The sequence below is a fragment of the Schistocerca cancellata genome, unplaced genomic scaffold, assembly GCF_023864275.1.
Source record: "Schistocerca cancellata isolate TAMUIC-IGC-003103 unplaced genomic scaffold, iqSchCanc2.1 HiC_scaffold_872, whole genome shotgun sequence".
Lineage (NCBI taxonomy): Eukaryota > Metazoa > Arthropoda > Insecta > Orthoptera > Acrididae > Schistocerca > Schistocerca cancellata.
Window position 1 is genome coordinate 214,386 of NW_026046882.1, and position 6,000 is coordinate 220,385.

At 51.8% G+C, this 6,000-nt stretch overlaps 5 non-coding genes across 5 annotated transcripts; all 5 read left to right on the forward strand.

Moving 5' to 3' along the window:
• Window positions 1-1,036: 1,036 nt before the first annotated feature.
• Trnaa-ugc (transfer RNA alanine (anticodon UGC)) lies at window positions 1,037-1,109 on the forward strand. Its single transcript has one exon. It is a non-coding gene; the product is annotated as a tRNA-Ala (tRNA).
• Window positions 1,110-1,531: 422 nt separating this feature from the next.
• Trnaa-agc (transfer RNA alanine (anticodon AGC)) lies at window positions 1,532-1,604 on the forward strand. Its single transcript has one exon. It is a non-coding gene; the product is annotated as a tRNA-Ala (tRNA).
• A 1,408-nt stretch (window positions 1,605-3,012) lies between these two features.
• Window positions 3,013-3,085, forward strand: Trnaa-ugc (transfer RNA alanine (anticodon UGC)). The gene has a single exon. It is a non-coding gene; the product is annotated as a tRNA-Ala (tRNA).
• A 426-nt stretch (window positions 3,086-3,511) lies between these two features.
• Trnaa-agc (transfer RNA alanine (anticodon AGC)) lies at window positions 3,512-3,584 on the forward strand. Its single transcript has one exon. It is a non-coding gene; the product is annotated as a tRNA-Ala (tRNA).
• Window positions 3,585-5,360: 1,776 nt separating this feature from the next.
• Trnaa-ugc (transfer RNA alanine (anticodon UGC)) lies at window positions 5,361-5,433 on the forward strand. The gene has a single exon. It is a non-coding gene; the product is annotated as a tRNA-Ala (tRNA).
• Window positions 5,434-6,000: the final 567 nt, after the last annotated feature.

Below are 6,000 nucleotides of genomic sequence, written 5' to 3' on the forward strand. Positions count from 1 at the left end.
CGAACACGGGAAGGTTGCAGCCCCTCGCTGCCTGCAGACACCGAGCAGCCACACTAGGTGGGCGGCCTAAGCCGTAGGCGAAATGTGCTCACTCGCTTGGGCGCGACGTCAAGCTCTAAATAAGGCTGTCACTAGCGTGAGCGTTGCGTGAGCGTCGTGTAAAGTCGGAAAAGTCGTCTGCATTGGTGAGTGCCATGTTTGGGGAGCGTTTCGTAGTTTGCGCAGTGCAATGGAGACGCGGAAACGTGTTGTGGCCCAGTCTTTTGCAGTTGGACGACAAGAGTGGTACACAGTAGTAAAGTGCGAGGCAGTGAGTTGGCATGAACAGTCGAGTGCACAATGGGGCTTCAGATGTGCGAACACGGGAAGGTTGCAGCCCCTCGCTGCCTGCAGACACCGAGCAGCCACACTAGGTGGGCGGCCTAAGCCGTAGGCGAAATGTGCTCACTCGCTTGGGCGCGACGTCAAGCTCTAAATAAGGCTGTCACTAGCGTGAGCGTTGCGTGAGCGTCGTGTAAAGTCGGAAAAGTCGTCTGCATTGGTGAGTGCCATGTTTGGGGAGCGTTTCGTAGTTTGCGCAGTGCAATGGAGACGCGGAAACGTGTTGTGGCCCAGTCTTTTGCAGTTGGACGACAAGAGTGGTACACAGTAGTAAAGTGCGAGGCAGTGAGTTGGCATGAACAGTCGAGTGCACAATGGGGCTTCAGATGTGCTTGTTACCTGAGGCGCGGTGTGATTGCCGACAAGGAGTGAAAACGGAGCAATTTGTGACTGTCCTTTCGAGAAATGGCTCTGAGCACTATGGGTCTCAACTGCTGTGGTCATCAGTCGACAGTCCTTTCAATTTAAGACGTTAAATACAGACGGAATTTGTAGTCGTAACACCAGAACATCGAAACTACTTGGAACTCATGTGTATATGAACGTGACCACGCCTTTGTACACTGGTCCCTTCACCCCTACAAACCAACCAACCATCAGGTCCGTGCACTTCAGAGTAGCAAAGAAAGGAAAACAGCGCAGCTCTGTTGCGCTTGGGGGCGTAGCTCAGTTGGTAGAGCGTTCGCTTTGCATGTGAAAGGTCCCGGGTTCAAGCCCCGGCGCCTCCATGTTTTGTGGACAGTGCATGGTAAGTGTTGGTCGCGGCGAGCCTAAAGACACGCAAGATGTTGCAAAGCCAGCGTCACAGACTCATATGATGTATACTGACGTAAGGAGAGCAAGACGTAATGTGAGGACCGGCTGTTGTCGAGGTGTCATCGACTGCAAATCTGTCTTAGGTATAACGGCCTAACCTCAATGAAGTCTAGAGAGTGGACAACACGTCCGTCTTACTCAGAGTGGTGGCCGAACGCTATTTTCGACGTTGTGCGTGCCACTTTAATTTTGGCCAACTACGATTCGATACAGAATGCAGAAAACCTGAAAGACACCCTCGCGGCCACATTGAGAGTAGTGTTTGTCTGCGGAATAATGAGAGTGCAAGGGTCTGTGGTATTGATATGGTTGTATGTAGCACTATTTGTCATCAGGGGGCGTAGCTCAGATGGTAGAGCGCTCGCTTAGCATGCGAGAGGTACTGGGATCGATACCCAGCGCCTCCAGAATTTTTAACACACCAACATGTCCACACTGCCATGCAAGTGGAATAATTCACAGCCAGCGAATGTGTCAAGGCAGATACGAGCGAACGATTAGCAGCCACAATTGGCAAGCGTACTGTTACGCGCAAGAAGCACCCTCCTCCCACCGCTACACTGAATTTAGAAACAGTACAAGTCCTCCCTTAAGATTCTCAAACCTATGTCGGAAAGATCTGCCTTGCGCCGAGTTCACAAAAATCCCACTGCACATTCCCATTCTTTACGTGCAGTCGGCTGCTACTGGTGTTGCTAGTTGTGACTGCTGATGACAGATGCCGTAGCAATCAATTCATGGAGTGAGTTGTATGTTTTGCGATACTCTGTCTCTGACAAGCAAGCAGAGGTGACATAGGCGCGAACTCGCTGCCTGCAGACACCGAGCAGCCACACTAGTTGGGCGGCCTAAGCCGTAGGCGAAATGTGCTCACCTCGCTTGGGCGCGACGTCAAGCTCTAAATAAGGCTGTCACTAGCGTGAGCGTTGCGTGAGCGTCGTGTAAAGTCGGAAAGTCGTCTGCATTGGTGAGTGCCATGTTTGGGGAGCGTTTCGTAGTTTGCGCAGTGCAATGGAGACGCGGAAACGTGTTGTGGCCCAGTCTTTTGCAGTTGGACGACAAGAGTGGTACACAGTAGTAAAGTGCGAGGCAGTGAGTTGGCATGAACAGTCGAGTGCACAATGGGGCTTCAGATGTGCGAACACGGGAAGGTTGCAGCCCCTCGCTGCCTGCAGACACCGAGCAGCCACACTAGGTGGGCGGCCTAAGCCGTAGGCGAAATGTGCTCACTCGCTTGGGCGCGACGTCAAGCTCTAATAAGGCTGTCACTAGCGTGAGCGTTGCGTGAGCGTCGTGTAAAGTCGGAAAAGTCGTCTGCATTGGTGAGTGCCATGTTTGGGGAGCGTTTCGTAGTTTGCGCAGTGCAATGGAGACGCGGAAACGTGTTGTGGCCCAGTCTTTTGCAGTTGGACGACAAGAGTGGTACACAGTAGTAAAGTGCGAGGCAGTGAGTTGGCATGAACAGTCGAGTGCACAATGGGGCTTCAGATGTGCTTGTTACCTGAGGCGCGGTGTGATTGCCGACAAGGAGTGAAAAACGGAGCAATTTGTGACTGTCCTTTCGAGAAATGGCTCTGAGCACTATGGGTCTCAACTGCTGTGGTCATCAGTCGACAGTCCTTTCAATTTAAGACGTTAAATACAGACGGAATTTGTAGTCGTAACACCAGAACATCGAAACTACTTGGAACTCATGTGTATATGAACGTGACCACGCTTTGTACACTGGTCCCTTCACCCCTACAAACCAACCAACCATCAGGTCGTGCACTCAGAGTAGCAAAGAAAGGAAAACAGCGCAGCTCTGTTGCGCTTGGGGGCGTAGCTCAGTTGGTAGAGCGTTCGCTTTGCATGTGAAAGGTCCCGGGTTCAAGCCCCGGCGCCTCCATGTTTTGTGGACAGTGCATGGTAAGTGTTGGTCGCGGCGAGCCTAAAGACACGCAAGATGTTGCAAAGCCAGCGTCACAGACTCATATGATGTATACTGACGTAAGGAGAGCAAGACGTAAATGTGAGGACCGGCTGTTGTCGAGGTGTCATCGACTGCAAAATCTGTCCTTAGGTATAACGGCCTAACCTCAATGAAGTCTAGAGAGTGGACAACACGTCCGTCTTACTCAGAGTGGTGGCCGAACGCTATTTTCGACGTTGTGCGTGGCACTTTAATTTTGGCCAACTACGATTCGCATACAGAATGCAGAAAACCTGAAAGACACCCTCGCGGCCACATTGAGAGTAGTGTTTGTCTGCGGAATAATGAGAGTGCAAGGGTCTGTGGTATTGATATGGTTGTATGTAGCACTATTTGTCATCAGGGGGCGTAGCTCAGATGGTAGAGCGCTCGCTTAGCATGCGAGAGGTACTGGGATCGATACCCAGCGCCTCCAGAATTTTTAACACACCAACATGTCCACACTGCCATGCAAGTGAATAATTCACAGCCAGCGAATGTGTCAAGGCAGATACGAGCGAACGATTAGCAGCCACAATTGGCAAGCGTACTGTTACGCGCAAGAAGCACCCTCCTCCACCGCTACACTGAATTTAGAAACAGTACAAGTCCTCCCTTAAGATTCTCAACCTATGTCGGAAAGATCTGCCTGCGCCGAGTTCACAAAAATCCCACTGCACATTCCCATTCTTTACGTGCAGTCGGCTGCTACTGGTGTTGCTAGTTGTGACTGCTGATGACAGATGCCGTAGCAATCAATTCATGGAGTGAGTTGTATGTTTTGCGATACTCTGTCTCTGACAAGCAAGCAGAGGTGACATAGGCGCGAACACGGGAAGGTTGCAGCCCCTCGCTGCCTGCAGACACCGAGCAGCCACACTAGTTGGGCGGCCTAAGCCGTAGGCGAAATGTGCTCACTCGCTTGGGCGCGACGTCAAGCTCTAAATAAGGCTGTCACTAGCGTGAGCGTTGCGTGAGCGTCGTGTAAAGTCGGAAAGTCGTCTGCATTGGTGAGTGCCAGTTTGGGGAGCGTTTCGTAGTTTGCGCAGTGCAATGGAGACGCGGAAACGTGTTGTGGCCCAGTCTTTTGCAGTTGGACGACAAGAGTGGTACACAGTAGTAAAGTGCGAGGCAGTGAGTTGGCATGAACAGTCGAGTGCACAATGGGGCTTCAGATGTGCGAACACGGGAAGGTTGCAGCCCCTCGCTGCCTGCAGACACCGAGCAGCCACACTAGGTGGGCGGCCTAAGCCGTAGGCGAAATGTGCTCACTCGCTTGGGCGCGACGTCAAGCTCTAAATAAGGCTGTCACTAGCGTGAGCGTTGCGTGAGCGTCGTGTAAAGTCGGAAAAGTCGTCTGCATTGGTGAGTGCCATGTTTGGGAGCGTTTCGTAGTTTGCGCAGTGCAATGGAGACGCGGAAACGTGTTGTGGCCCAGTCTTTTGCAGTTGGACGACAAGAGTGGTACACAGTAGTAAAGTGCGAGGCAGTGAGTTGGCATGAACAGTCGAGTGCACAATGGGCTTCAGATGTGCGAACACGGGAAGGTTGCAGCCCCTCGCTGCCTGCAGACACCGAGCAGCCACACTAGGTGGGCGGCCTAAGCCGTAGGCGAAATGTGCTCACTCGCTTGGGCGCGACGTCAAGCTCTAAATAAGGCTGTCACTAGCGTGAGCGTTGCGTGAGCGTCGTGTAAAGTCGAAAAGTCGTCTGCATTGGTGAGTGCCATGTTTGGGGAGCGTTTCGTAGTTTGCGCAGTGCAATGGAGACGCGGAAACGTGTTGTGGCCCAGTCTTTTGCAGTTGGACGACAAGAGTGGTACACAGTAGTAAAGTGCGAGGCAGTGAGTTGGCATGAACAGTCGAGTGCACAATGGGGCTTCAGATGTGCTTGTTACCTGAGGCGCGGTGTGATTGCCGACAAGGAGTGAAAACGGAGGCAATTTGTGACTGTCTTTCGAGAAATGGCTCTGAGCACTATGGGTCTCACTGCTGTGGTCATCAGTCGACAGTCCCTTTCAATTTAAGACGTTAAATACAGACGGAATTTGTAGTCGTAACACCAGAACATCGAACTACTTGGAACTCATGTGTATATGAACGTGACCACGCCTTTGTACACTGGTCCCTTCACCCCTACAAACCAACCAACCATCAGGTCGTGCACTTCAGAGTAGCAAAGAAAGGAAAACAGCGCAGCTCTGTTGCCGCTTGGGGGCGTAGCTCAGTTGGTAGAGCGTTCGCTTTGCATGTGAAAGGTCCCGGGTTCAAGCCCCGGCGCCTCCATGTTTTGTGGACAGTGCATGGTAAGTGTTGGTCGCGGCGAGCCTAAAGACACGCAAGATGTTGCAAAGCCAGCGTCACAGACTCATATGATGTATACTGACGTAAGGAGAGCAAGACGTAAATGTGAGGACCGGCTGTTGTCGAGGTGTCATCGACTGCAAATCTGTCTTAGGTATAACGGCCTAACCTCAATGAAGTCCTAGAGAGTGGACAACACGTCCGTCTTACTCAGAGTGGTGGCCGAACGCTATTTTCGACGTTGTGCGTGCACTTTAATTTTGGCCAACTACGATTCGATACAGAATGCAGAAAACCTGAAAGACACCCTCGCGGCCACATTGAGAGTAGTGTTGTCTGCGGAATAATGAGAGTGCAAGGGTCTGTGGTATTGATATGGTTGTATGTAGCACTATTTGTCATCAGGGGGCGTAGCTCAGATGGTAGAGCGCTCGCTTAGCATGCGAGAGGTACTGGGATCGATACCCAGCGCTCCAGAATTTTTAACACACCAACATGTCCACACTGCATGCAAGTGGAATAATTCACAGCCAGCGAATGTGTCAAGGC